Genomic DNA, 16,603 nt, shown 5'->3' on the forward strand with positions numbered 1-16,603 from the left:
TTGACAAATAGAGATGTGACTGCTGAGCATGAGTCCACTTTAGGGCTTTGGGCTAAGGTGGTCCTACCTACAAACCCATGCACCTTGCTGTGCTGGGTTTCCAGAAAGCGATTGTAACAAGGGCTCTGATATTTCCTTAAAGATAACAACTTTCCACTCCTGATGAGTATACTTTCAGTTGGATGAAGAATTTCAGATGGGAAAAGTAGTAGGGCAGGAGTCCTTTCCTTTTAAAGTAGGTGAGTGCCTCTGTCACCTCTTTCTACTCACAAAGGCCAGTATCAAACAGAATCATTAAACTCCGGTGCTTCTAGTTCTGGCCCCTATTTCCAGCTGCAAACAAGTCTGCCAATCATTGTCAGTTTGGTCAGGAAATTTTGTGACATGGATGCCTGGAATGAGCCCAGTGATTAGGTTCTCATAGACTATTGAGAGCCTGTTGGAGAAATGACACTGTGCGTGTCATCACAGAGATGTGCAGTCTGTTTGTATCCAAGGCAGTGACCTAGAGAGGGAAGATCAGAATCTTCCCACATCTTATTAAAGATTGGCCAAATTAATGTGTATGATAATTAAAACCTATTATACTTTAAGACAGGGAAATGAATAAGCGACAAAATAGGAAGGAATCAACTCAAGAAAGCCATGGCCTCAATTAGATTTCCAATACAGCCTCCCTTATCTTGAATGCTAGTTTCATTAATACATCTTTTGCACCTGCAGAGTGACTGGATTCGTCTAGGCTAGCCTGTGCTCCAGGAAAAAACAATCTCAAAATCTCAGTGGCTTAAAACAATAATAGTTCATTTGTACCATGGATTCTGCTGAGGAACAATAAATGCTCCAATCAGGAATCAAATAAAAAGTGACTGATTTTTAGGAGGAATTTGGCATAAAGGAGATTATCATAGGGGTGGACATGGGAACATGGGCTTGGAAGAGGGGAGTGATTTCTCCGTGTTCATCCCAGAGCCTCCCCCATGCCTTTCACAGACTCCACTTCATCAGTGCTTGTGATCTGAAGGTTAAGATCTGAAGGTTAGGGCCTAAATGATTCCTGATATCACTGCATTCTGGGATATTTCTCTGTGCGATTTTCTTTTTCTACTAATCGTTTCAACATGAGGAAAGAGAGGTCTCTAGTTTAAATTACAGCAAGGTCTATGTTATTAAACACAGATAAATTTATATTAGTTAAATGGCATTTAAAAATAAATTTTCAGTGGTTTGCTAAGAGGCCAGGTGTAAATAGTAGTTTAAATATGTATTACTTAGGCACCTTGGTCCAGTTTTATAAATTCTCTAATGATATTAAATTTTAGAAAAGACTTAAAAATTTCTTTGCCCAGAAGATGGTCTGGAAACAATTATATGCTTTTAAATAGTAAATCGGTGGCATTTGAAATAACGTCTAATATATTATAAGCTTAAAGGAGGAGGGGGAATCTAGTTAAGCTAAATGATTATCAATGGCTAACACATTGTCTTTGAGAACTGTAGTACCCTGATAGGACCCAAGCCCATCTGGTGACTTCTGCTGGAATTGTGTCAAACATTGGAGGGATGAACTCAGTGTAGATGTAACCTTAGAGATGACAGAAAGTCCTGGGAGAAGTCCAGGAACAGCTTCTGATTTGCTGTTGTGGGTTTTAAGTCGTTGTATCTGAGCCTCATGCCATTATCATTTTAGGTTCAGTGCTTTAATAGAAATGCAAGATTTCCTTAAAGTAAGAAATGTTTTTGTTAAATTTCCCTGAGTTTTATTAATAAAATATATTTTATCTTTCCAAGCATTATGTTCCAAGTGATCTGAAAACCTCTGCAGCTGTGATCCTCTGACTGCAGGCTTGTTTGTTTGCTTTTTGTTTTTTCTGCATAGTCCTGATCACACTGGTTCCTGGTGATTACTGTAACATTCATTTAGTTCTGAGTAAAATAAGTTGTGTTTTTTGTTTTGTTGGTTTCGGTGGGGGCGGTTTGGTGAGGAATCAGGACAAAATACAGAGCTTGCTGGGTCTGGTTGTTAGGATCGTGTCTACCGTGCTCCAGTGCCCTCTCTTCCCCAGACAACCCCCCACTCCACCATCCCAGTTCATTAGTTGCTCCGTCCTCATCACTTCATAGAGCTCTGTAATATTTGCTCTGAGACTGCCTCACCCCAGAGTAAACTGGCCATGTGATCCGGACAATATGCTCCTTTAGGACAAGAACTATGACTGCTCATCTGCTTACACCCAGCTCAGCTCAGCTCAGTGCATAAAGTAAAGAATGAATTACTCAACTGAAAGAACAACCGACAAGCTTCAGGCTGTCTGGATTCTAGTCTTGCCTTCACTCCAACCTCCACATTTATAAGAAGGCAAGGAAAACCACACTCCTTAGTGGTTGATCATCTTGATAATTACTCTGTGGAATTAGGGGAATACCTGTCTCCGGGGTTCTTCCAGCTCTAAAAGTCTACATCCCTAAAAACGGAGGCTGTGTTCTTGTGTCCACTTTACTGCCCACCACGGACCTGAACGTGGGCAGGCCTGCTTTCTCGGGCACGTGTCTTCCTCCCGGCCTTCCTTGACGACCGAGTTCTGACATCATGTCCCCCACTGACACTGGCTGGCAGGCAATTTGTCAAGTGTTTGACTCCATCTTTTTTTAAATTTGATGACAAGAGATAAAAGTACAGTTACCTTTTAAAACATCTAAAATATAAAACTGAAATAAACAAAGGAAAATTTCCCTCTGGTGGAAGGGAGTGTTCAGTGCTCAATAAAGAGACGAGTAATAACTGTCAATAAGTGTTCCAGAGACATGCAGAATGAGATTCCGGACTACAAAGCCCCTACTTACAGATGGTAAAACAAACAAACAAACAAACAAACAAACAGAAAAGCAGGGCATGAAGGCTGCTGTTATTTTTGTCACTGAAAAAAATAAATCTAGAGTATTTTTTAGTTAAGAAAAAGCATTTAGACACCTCTGTTAATCCAGCATTTGTTTCAATATTGCACTGTTTTCAAATTCCACATTGCTAATCAAGACTGGCTGTAAAATTACTCAAAAAACAAACGGCCAGATATTAAGAATCAGACTTGGTTTATATTACTCACAAGAACAAATTGCCATGTGTTCTTTAAAAAATGGAAAGTAATGTACATAAATTTTTATGTCCGTAACAATCTCTTATTCAACAAACAATTTTTGAGGAGCCACCAGAGGCAGATGTCAAGGTCCTGTGCTCAGTGAGGGGGACGCTCCCAGGAATAAGACGCGGTTCTGGTCACAACGACGATGAAAATTAATGATTAAAGCACTGATTCTTGCAGCTTAAATTTGCAGTATTCACATCACTCATTGATTTATGACAACAGTTCACTAACGTGCCAGCAGATATACCAGGTGAACTGGGGGACTCACCACTTTCCCATCCATCCGCAAGAATATGATCTCCGAGACTTCTGTCTTGTTCATGGCTGTAACTGCTCTGCCCAGAGCAGTGCCTGGAACAGAGTAAGCAAAATAAATGTCTGTTGACAGAAAGGATGAATTCACTTCCTAACTACTTCAGTTCGCCCCGTATTAGAAACCTGTGACAGGTTCTGGGACAGTCTGTAAGAAGAATGCGCCTGGTCATTGCACACGGGAGGTTAGGAGCAGCGTCCGGAGTCATACCCCTTGGATTCAAAGTCTGGCCCCAGACTCTCCAGCTGTGTGACCTTGGGTAAGTTTCATGACATCTGTGACCTTCAGTCTGTACGCGTGTCCTTCGCGCACGGTCGTCATAAATCTCCTCCTGGCAGGACTGTGTGAGGTGAAATTGTCTAATGCACGAGCTGTGCTCAGCGTGATGCCTGGGCAGGAAAACCAGTGTCCTTGTTCGTGACACTGCTCTCCCCTTTGCATAACGTTCAGCTCATCTGAGTTAACTCACGTCTCTAAAACCATGTGAAAGTACCGTGGAAGACGAAAATTTCAAATGATGTGATGTCTAGGACACGCCAAGCGCCTGAGGCACAGCGCGTGAGGAGCTAATTCACGGTAACGACAGAGAACCTGGGAAACTTGGGCCCCGGGGTTGGCGGCCGTGCAGCCGCTCCCGCCTCATCCTTGGCACGTCTCCTGCTTTCCTAGCGCAGGTCTTACAGTCAGACCCGCAGCAGCCAGCTGGTCTCCTTTCCTAAGAAGCCAGGACGACAGCAAAGGGTCAGGAACCCGTGCGGGGTTGAGACGGGAGGAGAGACAGGTGTTCCGGGGCCGCTGCCTGGAGAGGAGCAGAAACAAAGCAGGGGGAGACCCGCGCGGTGGGGCCACAGGTGTCTTCATTCCAGCAGCGTTCCCGCGGCTCTACCTGTCCGGCTCTAGGCTGTCAGTGAAAACTGAGAGGAACCTGTGAGCCAGGGGAGCGCAGTTTCTTCACTGTTGCCCATGAGAAGAGATTAAATTAAATCTTCCCAGGGGAGCTGTGTCTTCCACTTGTCTCTTTTAGAAATAATAATTTTAAAGTAAGTTTTAAATGGATGTGTCTTTTACAATAACTCTACCATAGTTTATATAAACACGCTTTTGCAATATCATTAAGCGTTTATGAAGGGTTAACCCCCAGCAGGAAGGCAGGGACTGCAATGGCAGCATGTCACACGATGCCCCGTCGCAGATGCGGTTTCGGGAGCAGGTCGAACCGCCTGCTGACAGACGCGGCTGCCACGGACCTGAGGAACCGCTGCCCAGGCGTGGAGTTCCTCCTTCTCTCAGCCCCTGATTCTGCTCGGGGCGGGGGGGGGGGGGGTCCAGCAAGTGCCACGGTGAGCACCACATCGGGGGGATCAAGTTCAGTCACTACTGAAAGGACAAAATAACTGCTCTATTTGCTTCACGCTCACCTAAGTCAGAAATGGATTTTGTGCCAACGTTAGAAATCAATTCTGATGATCTGTGGAGATTAAAATTCCCACCAGATGCTTCTGAGAGTAGAAGAGTTAAGGCCAGTGTCACGCTCAAACTCATGTTGTGGAGTGGGTGCTCCGTCTACCTAAATGCCCCATTCGTAGTTATAAATACTTCCAGAGGTTCCATACTAAGTAAACGGCATGTAAGCTTTTAATAGATGCAGAAAGGTATCTTTCTAAAATTCTGAGTGAAAGGAGTGTACTGAGCACATGTTTTCCACCTTCTTTCCACCCAAGCTTGCAAGTGACTTCTCCCACATCCCTCAGGTCACTGTGCCTGCCAAAGCCACAGATGTGTTAGACCTCCCCTGGCTGCCCAGAGCTTCACCTCCTGTAGCACACTACGAAACGGTTAATATACAGATAAGGAAAGGGGTGCGGCTTGCTTTCCCGCTATTCAATCTTTCCTTTCCAAATCACTCTGTGCACATCAGTCACACCCGCCCCTCACCAGGACAGTGAATCCTGTGTAGTGCTGTTCCTCCAAGCGGGGCATCCCCTCCTCCCCCCATCCCACATTTACTCCATCCAAGACAGTCTTTTCTAAGTTGAAACATCATAATCTCTCTTCCTCTTCCCTAAATAAGACTTCTCCCATTTTGTCTCTTTTCTTCATTAACTTGGTATCCTAGGATTGTTGTTTACAGTGATTTTGAAAAAGCATCAAAGATTAATGACCTCAGAGATGTACTTGTTGTGTGAAAAGGAGATCCTGGAGGTACAGTGGTTTGTCCCAAGAGGAGGAGTTGTGAAATCTTAGACAGTGGATGCCACTGTTTAAATGTCAGGATTCCAAGATATTGTCTGGAAATACATGAGTCATAGATGCATCAGTAGAACTTTCAAGCTGTGTGTGTATCAGACTTTACTGAGGCCAACTGTATTTGGAGTAGGCTGTATGGGACATAGTCGCCCACAGTTCAAATATATACTCACAAACAGTGTCACAGCAGTTTATAGTATATATTACCTTGTGATCAAAAACTCTGTGATTGATGGATATGGATTTTATATTTTTAGATAGCTGGTTTCAGGACAACAATATGAGTCTCTCAATTCTTTTACCAAATCCTATAGGAAAGGATAAAGATACATTAAATAGAAATATTTAGCAATGTTAGAAAACAAATAAGGAAGGGACACATATTTGTGTCAGTTATTCTATAAATTAATTTATAAAGTCAAAATGATTCCAATAAAAATTCTAGCAAGTTATTTTTGTGCAACTCTAAAGTTGACTTAAAAATTAAGATGGAAAGTACAGGACTCTAAAAGAGCCAAGACAATTCTAAAAATGTACAAGGAAGTAGAAATTCTCTTATGAAATAGCAGATAATTATTGAGATTCTGTAATAATCAAAACAGGTATTTTGGCAGAGGGATAGAAAATAAATCAATGAAACAACATATATATATATATATATATATATATATATATATATGTGTGTGTGTGTGTGTGTGTGTGTGTGTGTGTGTATTCAGAAAGAGCCCCCAAGTATATCTAGGAACTTGGTGTGTGTTGGATGTGTATTATACAGATAAAGAAATTAAAAATTACTCAGTAAATGATGCTGGGAAAATTGTCTTTCTGCAAAGCAAAAATAATAAAATTAGATATCTAATTTCACACAAAAATAAATTTCAGAAATTTATATAAACTAAATAAATATGAAAAAAATTAAAACTATATTAGGAAAAATATAAGGTATTTTTTAATTAGAAAAAACAATCACAATTCATTAAAGAAAGATGGATACATTTAACCACATTATAACTATATAGTAGGAAGAAATCCTTAAAAGCTAACCTAGGGAGTTCCCTGGCGGCCTAGTGGTTAGGATGCCAGGCTTTCACTGCCATGGCCCAGGTTCAGTCCCTGGTCAGGAATTGAGATCCCGCAAGCCGTGTGGTGTGGCCAAAAAAATAAATAAATAAATAAATAAAATAAAATAATTAAAATAAAGAAAAAGCTAACCTAGAGGCTGAGAACTAATCATATGACCATAGAATGCTTCCTCTCCTTTCACATCTTACCCAGCACATCAATAGGGCTCTTACAAAATAACGGGAATAAAACTGAAAGAAGCACCTGTCTCAGATCTTGTCTAAAAGGAAGTCTCTAGGGAACCTCAAAGATAACAGAGGAGACTTTTCTTAGAAAATTATTTTATTCTTATTTGGTGTAATGGATAACATTTTGTTCACAATAATAATAGCAACAATGTATTTGGTGATTATAGCCTATGGATAAGTGAAATGAATGTATTGTAATGTATGGGAGGTAATGAATTAGGAATACTCTGTTATAAGGTACTTGTACTACCTGTGAAGTGTGGTATAGTGTTATTTGAAAGAGGACTTTGATTAATTATACACGTGTAATGCAAACTCAAGGGCAACCACTAAGAAGGTAAGGAGTAGCATAATTGATTTTTTAAGAGGGGGAAAAATTAAATATAATAACAGCAAACTACAAACAAATGAAATATGATAATATCATCAACTTGAGATTTCATTCATAAAGCATTAAATGGGGTTACTATTTTGATAAAAATTACAAAATGCAATGGAGAAATAATGGTCCTGTGTTTGTGCCAAATTGCATAACAAAGCATACGAAGTAAATTCTAAGACAAATAAGCAGAAAATTAAAATAACAGGGAATTTTAAAGATTTTTTTGGTGTTGGCCTTTATTTTAGTAAATAAATCTAAAACTCGTTTGGTAGCTGTTATGGACTGCATTGTGTCCCCCCAAATTCAAATGCTGAACTCCTAACCCCTAATACTGTAGAATATGGCTGTATTTGGAAATCGAGCCTCTAAAGAGGTAACTAAGGTTAAATGAGGTTATATGAGTGGGCCCCAGTACAAAAGGACTGGTTTCTATTGATATAAGAAGAGGAAGAGACACCAGGGATGTGTATGCCGTGTGAGGACACAGCAAGAAGGCAGCCATCTACAAGCCAAGGAGAGAGGTCTCAGAAGAAACCAAACCTGCTGACCTCTTGATCTTGGATTTCTAGCTTCCGGAATGATGAAAAAATACGTTTCTGTTGTTTAACCACCCATGGGCCTGGATCTGGCCCCGACTACTGACACTCACCTGCACTGCTATGCTTGCCTACAGGTAGCCCCTGTGTAGTCCTGCCCCAACTCTTGTCACCATCCTCCACTGCTATGCACATGCCCACAGCTAAGTGTGTACCAAAAGCCACTGCAGCTGTGAACCTGCACACCACCGACCCCAACTCCCATCGCTCGCCTCTCCTGCTGTGTGCTCATCTTCTGCTAGCCCCTTCACTGGCCTGCACAGCCACCTGTGCTTGAGAGTAGAGCTTTAATATTCTCACCATAACAACAACAACAACAACAAAATGGTATTTTGTGAGGTGAAGGATGTACTAACCTTATTGTGGTAAACATTTTGCAATATATACACCTGTATCAAATTATCACATTGTACACCCTAACCTTACACAACAGTTATATGTTAATTACATCAATAAAGCTTGGAAAAAATTTTATGAACCAATAATCTACCCAGGCTTCTCGTACTTAATGTACAGACAAAATAACCTTGGGAATCTTTTAAAAATGCAGATATTTTGATTCTGATTCGGCAGGCCTGAAGTGAGGTCTAAGACTCGACATTCCTAACAAGCTCCCCGGGGATGCTGATGCCGCTGGTCCTGAGGTCACAGTTGGCATAGCAGGGCCCCAGCCAGCCTCCCTGTCTCAGGGGTTGGATCCGAATTGTGAATTCTCTGAGCTGGAAAATTGAAACCAGAACAACAACCAGAGTGCAGTCACTCATCCCTGTGCTGTTAAGTGTTGGGCAGAATATGAGCTCTGGTTAAATTGAAAAGTGGTGCTGGAGAAGGGACAGAAGGATTTCTAAGGAGCCAGACTGGAGATGTGAAGCACAGTAGGTGTCAAAGAAGAATGGGAGGGAGAACAAAGACAAGACCAGTATAATCTGGCATTTCTGGTCTGTATTTCACTGGGTGAACGCATTGTCAAATGCCAGCTTTTGTGTGCTCCCAAGCAATGTGAAGTCCTCAAAAAAATTTCTTAATGGATACAGAAAGAATTTGAGGAGGTGAAAGATGGTCCGATAATTGGAGAGACATAGATCTTTTCTGCTTGTTTCCACACCCCCTGCTGCTATGCTACATTTGGGACGTTTTCTTTTGGAGAGTATTCAAACTGGTAGTAAAAATATTGCGTACATTGGAAAAGAAATAGAACTATAAAAAATTCCAGCCTACACAGAAATATATTAAATCACTTTTGGTTTACTGGAGCTAGAATAATTTCCAGTGTTTTCCTTGTCAAAGGCTATTCATCATTTATTTTGTTTGTTTAGTTAATACAGAAATTTGGGGGAGAGCATGAGGGTTGGTCATTTTAACAGTATTTTTTAGGCAAACTTGAAGCATCTGTGAGCAGAAGTTTCTACTGCCAGACTTTGTTCTGTCAAGGTCTCGTACAGGCAACATTGAAAGTCAGAGCATCTCACCCATATACTATATTCTCTGCTTGTAAATAAGTAGGTTGAGACAAACTGGTAACTGAGGTACTTTGCAGCTACCACAGTCATTAGGTGCTAATGGATCAGTGTTTCTTCTGGTCCCATGACATGTCCAACAAAAGAAGAAGAAACCAAATAAAAAACAGTATTTTTTTAGTCTACTAACTGAATTAGAGAAAAAATACTTTTATTTCTCACCTTTAGAAGTATTTTACAGTGGTTCTCTTTATAAGAAACTGCAGGTTATTTCAGAGCTAACTTAGCATTTTGAAACTTGAGAAACGAATTTAACTTTAGCTAAGCAACATACATGGTTGTGTTACCAAATTGGTCGTGTGGACCCCCACCTGGGTCCTAGCCAGGCAGAGGCTCTCTGCCTCAGCAGGGAAGGTTCTTTTTTCCTTTGGGTTCCTGCAGCCAAAAACAAAACCGAAACCAAAGGTGGGATTGATGCAGCGCAAGCTTTATTCAATGGCCAGAAAATGGAGAAGCTTGAACTTAGTTCACAAATCAACTTCTCTCCTAATGGTGGGAGGAACTTGATTTTTAAGGCATAAGAATAATAAGGTGGAGGTGTATGCATTAATTTTCTGGGAAAAGGTGAGGGTCTTTTCCTGGAAATGAGATGCCACCCTTTTTCTTTGCTTTTTTGATCTGGAGCTTCTGATCATGGCTGCTGGTGGGCATGTCATTTAGCATGCTAATGTAGTAAAATTAGCATCTAATGGCACTCAAGGTCTGCTGGAGGTTGTCACCATCTTGGTTTCAGCTAGTTTCATCCGATTCTCGTTTCCTCTCCCTACTGGCTTCCTTCCTTTGTGTCCAACCCTGTGACTTAAAGGCATAGGTTAGTTCATTTTGGGGGGAGGGGCTGGTCAGTGTCTGAGCAAAATTCCGGCTGCAGACCTGGTGACAGTTCCCATAAAATGAAAATCTTTACAAAAACATCAAACCCCAACTACCATTTATTGGCTAAAATCTATGTCCTACTTTACTTTAAACTGTAATTTTCCCAGTAGTACTATTTATAATCTGGCATCATCCCTGTTACTTCTTTCTCCTTTGGAGAACAGATTTTGAGTGGTTTTATGATAGTAAAAAATAAATTCCAAAAAAAAATAAATAAATAAAATAAAATAAATTCCAATGAATCATGAAGATTCTTTAAATGAACCTTAAACATTGTTAAAATAGTTGAGTCATTTGTGTTTCCTTCTCACTGGGGCAATAAAAATTTCATTTGGTCAAATTATTTTCACTTTTCCTACCAGTTTCTGGATTGCTTAAAGGTGAAGAAAACTTCAGAGCATTTCCTACTAACTTTGTGTTTTGTTTGTTCTTCTTTTTCTAGTTACTTTAGGTGTGAGGTTAGATTGTTTGAGATTTTTCTTGTTTCCTGAGGTAAGCTTGTATTGCTGTAAACTTCCCTCTTAGAACTGCTTTTGCTGTGTCACATAGATTTTGGATCATTGTACTTCAGTTTTCATTTGTCTCCAGGTATTTTCTGATTTCCTCTTTGACTTCTTCAGTGACTCATTGGTTGTTTATTAGTATATTGTTTAGCCTCCACATGTTTGTGTTGTTTGCAGTTTTTTCTTGTAGTTGATTTCTAGTCTCTTAACATTGTGGTTAGAAAAGATGCTTGATATGATTTCCATTTTCTTAAATTTACCAAGGCTTACTTTGTGGCCTAGTACATGATCTGTTCTGGAGAGTATTCCATGTGCATTTGAAAAGAATGTGTATTCTGCTGCTTTCGGATGGAATGTTCTATAAATATCGATTAAGTCCATCTGGTCTAATGTGTCATTTAAGCACAGTGTTTCCTTATTGATTTTCTGTCTAGATAATCTGTCCATTGATGTAAGTGTGGTGTTAAAGTCCCCTACTTTTATTGTGTTATTGTTGATTTCTCCCTTTATGTCTATTAATATTTGCTTTATGTATTTAGGTGCTTCTGTGTTGGGTACATATATGTTTACAATTGTTATATCTTCTTCTTGGATTGATCCCTTGATCATTATGTAGTGTCCTTCTTTGTCTCTTATAACAGTCTTTATTTTGAAGTCTATTTTGTCTGATGTAAGTATTGCTACTCTGGGTTTCTTTTGATTTCCATTTACATGAAATACCTTTTTCCTTCCCCTCACTTTCAGTCTCTAAATCTTTAGATCTGAAATGAGTCTCTTTTAGGTAGCATATATACAGGTCTTGTTGTTATATCCATTCAGATACACTCTGTCTTTTGGTTGGAGCATTTAGTCTATTTATGGTAATTATTGATATGTATGTTTTTATTGCCAATTGTTTTGAGGTTGTTTTCATAGATATTTTTGGTTTTTTTCTTCCTCTTTTGTTCTCTTGTGATTTGATTACTGTCTTTAGTGTTATGTTTGGATTCCTTTTTCTTTTGCGTTTGTGTATCTAGTATAGGTTTTTGGTTTGTGTAAACCATGAGGTTTTTATATAGCAATATATATATATATGATTGTTTTAAGGTTCTGATCCCCTAATTTCAAATGCATTTGAACAACCCTGCATTTGTACTCTCCTCCCCTCATGATTACTGTTTTTAATATCATATTTTACATCTAATTGTTTTGTGTATTTCTTAACTGCTTATTGTGGATATAAATGGTTTCCCTACTTTTGTTTTTTACCCTTCCTACTAGCTTTGTGTGTGAGATGATTTCCCACCTTTACTGCATGTTTCCCTTTACTGATGAGCTTTTTCCTTTCATAATTTTCATGTTTCTAGTTTTGGCTATTTCTGTTTCACCTAGAGAAGTTCCTTTAACATTTCTTGTAAAGCTGAACTCTTTTAGCTTTTCTTGTCTGTAAAGCTTTTGATCTCTCCATCAATTTTGAACAAGAGCTTTGCTGGGACTGTTCTGTGAAACACAGAAAGGAATTTCAACATCAAAGAAGATCACCACTTAGCAGGGATTTGTAGTTAAGTAGCACCTTTCTTAGAAGTACCTTGCTAATCTTTATTGGTGAATATATAACTTAGTTATTTAAACACCCATTACTTTTCTTTTCATTGTAGCTACATAAACTGTTAGCTATGCCAGAGAGACAGTTCTTTTTTTAAAACAGCTTTATTCAGGTAAATTGATACACAAAGAACTGCACATATTTAATGTGTATACTTAGGTAAGTGTAGACATATACAAACACAAAGAACTGCACATATTTAATGTGTATACTTAGATGAGTGTAGACATATACAAACATCCCTGATATCACCACAGTCAAGGTAATAGACATATTCAATAGCTCCAAGATTTCCTTGTGTTCCTTGTTTTTTTGTGTGTTTGGTTTTTGTTTTTGTGGTAAGAACACTTAATATGAGATCTACTCTCTTAAATTTTGAAATGCATAATACCATATTGTTAACTGTAGGAGCTATGTTGTACAGCAGATTCCTAGAACTTATTCATCTTGCATAACAGAACTTTATACCCATTTAATAACAACTCCCCTTTCCCCCCACCTCCTGTCCCTTAGCAACCACTATTGTGTTCTCTGCTTATATGAGATTGACTATTTTACATACCTTTTGGAAGTGGAATCATGCAGTATTTTTCTTCTGTGACTGCCTTATTTACTTAACATAATGTCCTCTAGGTTCATCCATCTTGTCACATGTGGCAAATTTTCCTTCTTTTTTAAGGATGAATGATAGTCCATTGTATGACTATACCATTATTTTCCTTATCCACTCATCCATCCATCAATGGACATTTAGGTTTCTTCCATATCTTGGCTGTTGTGAATAGTGCTGCATTGAAAATGGGAGTGTAAATATATATTCAAGATCCTGATTTCAATTCATTTGGATATATACCCAGAAGTGGGATGGTTAGACCATATAATAATTCTGTTCTTTATTTGTTGAGGAATATCCATACTATTTTCCATAGCTGCTGCACCATTTTATATTCCCACCAACAATGTAAAAGGCTTCCAGTTTATCCACAACCTTGCTATCTTTTTTTAAATAATAGTCATCCTAAAAGGTATGAAGTGATATCTCATTGTAATTTTGATTTACATTTTCCTGATAATTCATGATATTGACCATCTATTCATGAACATGTTAGCCATTTGTATGACTTCTTTGGAGAAATGTCTTTTCAAGTCCTTTGCCCGTTTTTAATCAGATTATTTCAGTTTTTTGCGATTGCGTTGTAAGAATTCCTTATAAATTTTGGAAATTAACTCCTTATCAGATATATGGTTTGCAAGTATATTCTGTAGCTTGCCTTTTTACTCCATTGATTGTTTACTTTGCTGTGCATGAGATTTTTAGTTTGATTTTGTCCCACTTGTCTACTTTTGCTTTTGTTCCCTGTGTTTTTGGTATCATATCCAAGAAATCATTGCCTAGATTAATGTCAAGAGGCTTCCCCCTAAATTTTCTTCTAGGAGTATCATGTTTTACATATAAGTCTGTAATCCATTTTGAGTTGATTTTTGTTTATGATGTAAAGTAAGAGTCAAATTTCATTCTTCTGTATGTGGATATCCAGTTTTCCTAGCAACGTTTGTTGAAGAGACTATTTTTTCCTCATTGTGTGCTCTTGACACACTTGTCAAAGATCAGTTGACCACATATGCATGGATTTATTTCTGGTCTGTCTTTTGTGTTTCAGTGGTCTCTATATCTGTCTTTATGCCAGGACCATGCTGTTTTAAATACTATGTTTGTAATATATTTTAAATTAGGGAGTGTGATACTTCCACCTTTGTTCATTCTTCAGATCACTTTGGCTATTCTGGGTCTTTTGTAGTTCCATGTGAATTTTAGGAGTATTTTTTCTATTTCTGTAAAAAATGCCAGTGGGATTTTGTTGGGAGTAGTGTTGATTCTATAGATCACTTTGACTAGTATGGACATTTTAACAATATTAAGCCTTCCCATCCATGAAACAAGATGTCTTTCCACTTTTGTGTGTCTCGTTTAATTTTCTTTGTTAATATTTTTTAGTTTTCAGTTTATAAGTCTTTCACCTGTTTGGTCAGTTTATTCCTAAGTATTTTTCTTTTTGATGCTATTGTAAATGGGATTGTTTTCTTAATTTCCTTTTTAGATTGTTAGTGTCTAAAGCACAATGATTTTTGTATGTTGATTTTGCATCCTGCAACTTTACTGAACCTGTTTATTAGTTCCAACAGTTGTGTGTGTGTGTGTAGTCTTTAGGGTATTGTGCATATAGGATCATGTTATCTGAAAAAAGAGAGAATTTTACTTCTTTCTTTCTGATTTGAATGCTTGCTATTTCTTTTATTTATCTAACTGCTTTTGCTGAGATGTCCAGTACTTTGTTGAATAGAAGTAGCAAGAGTGGACATTTTTGTCTTGTTCCTGATCTTAGAGGGAAAGCTTTCAGCTTCTCACTGTTTAGCATGATGTTAGCTGTGGGCTTATCATATATGGCCTTTATTATGTTGAGGTACATTCCATCTATACCTAGTTTGTTGAGAATTTTTATCATGAAAGGGTGTTGAATTTTGTCAAATTATTTTTCTGCATGTATTGATATGATTTTGTGATTTTTATCCTGTATTTTGTTAATGTGATGTACATATCACATTTATTGATTGGCATATATTGAAACATCCTTGCATCCCAGGGATAAATCTCACTTGATCATGGAGTATGATCCTTTTGATGTGCTGTTAAATTCAGTTTACTAGTATTTTGTTGAGGTAGTTTTCATCAGTGTTCATCAGGGATATTGGCCTGTAATTTTCTTTTCTTATAGTGTGTTTTTCTGTCTTTGGTATCAGAGTAATGCTGGCCTCATAAAATGAGTTTGGAGGTGTTTTCCCTATTTGATTTTTTATAATAGTTTGATTAGTATCGGTGTTCTTTTTAAATATTCGGCCAAATTTACTAATGAAGCCATTTGGTTTAGGGATTTTCTTTCTTGGATGGTTTTTTGATTACTAATTCAATCTCCTTATTCATTATAGATCTGTTCAGATTTTCTGTTTCTTCATGATTCAGTCTTACAGGGTTGTATTTTTCTAGGAACTTACCCATTTTTCCTAATGTATCCAATTTGTAAGTATATAGCTATTTGTAGTAATCTCTTATGATCTTTTGTATGTCTGTGGTAATGGTTATAATGTCTCCTCTTTTATTTCTTATTTTATTTATTTGAGTCTCTCTTTTTTTTTTGCTGGTTAGTTGAGCTGAAGTATCAATTTTGTTTATCTTTTCTAATAACCACCTCTTGGTTTTTGTTGAGTTTTTCTATTGTTTTTCTTATCTCTATTCATTTATTTCTATCTAATTTTTATTATTTTCTTCTTTCTGCTAACTTTGGGTTTAGTTTGTTCTTCTCTTTGTAGCTTCTTGAGGTGTAAAGTTAAATTGTTTACTTGAGATATTTCTTCTTTTTAAATGTACATGTTTATCGGTATAAAATTTCCTCTTAGTGTTGCTTTTGCTGCATGATGGTATGTGACCAGACTCACAAACTGGCATATATCAAGTTGTAATTAAGAAGACCTGGGCTAAGCAGATGAATCACCAAGGTGAAGGAAGCCAACTAGCCTTAAGAATGGGTAGATATTAATAACGAAATAATTAAAATTGAATTCTATACAAGATAAATAAAAAACATGGGAACAGAAGTTGACACAGTAAAAACAGTGCATCATTGAAGAATGGTGAGTATTTGAGTCTGGCTGGATTTTAGCTTTCTTTCACCAGAGTAGCAGCTTGAAATTCTCTTTTGCAATTCATAAAATTTGATGAATATGGGCACCTGAAAGAATATGGGCACATTTTGAGAGTAACTGATTGTTGTTTTAACAAACAAGAGGTACTCTCATTGAGGTATTTCAGGAAGGTAGATCTGGATATATAAAAAATGAATTGAAGAAAAATTGGTAAAGTAGGGGCTCAGAGAATCAGTCCTTCCACTGAAGCAATCATTAAGGTCCCAAAAATTGAGAGTATCAAATTTGTTGGAGCTCTTGAATGTAATATAAAAAGATACAGCTACCAGGTAAGTTCTTAATGAAGAAACAGGCTGCTAAATATTAGCCAAAAAAAGTGTCATGGTGATTTTACTTACTAGCCAATCATCTTCCATTCCCCTGGGCATCAGCAGT

The sequence above is a fragment of the Balaenoptera acutorostrata genome, chromosome X (assembly GCF_949987535.1).
Source record: "Balaenoptera acutorostrata chromosome X, mBalAcu1.1, whole genome shotgun sequence".
In the NCBI taxonomy this organism is placed as follows: domain Eukaryota; kingdom Metazoa; phylum Chordata; class Mammalia; order Artiodactyla; family Balaenopteridae; genus Balaenoptera; species Balaenoptera acutorostrata.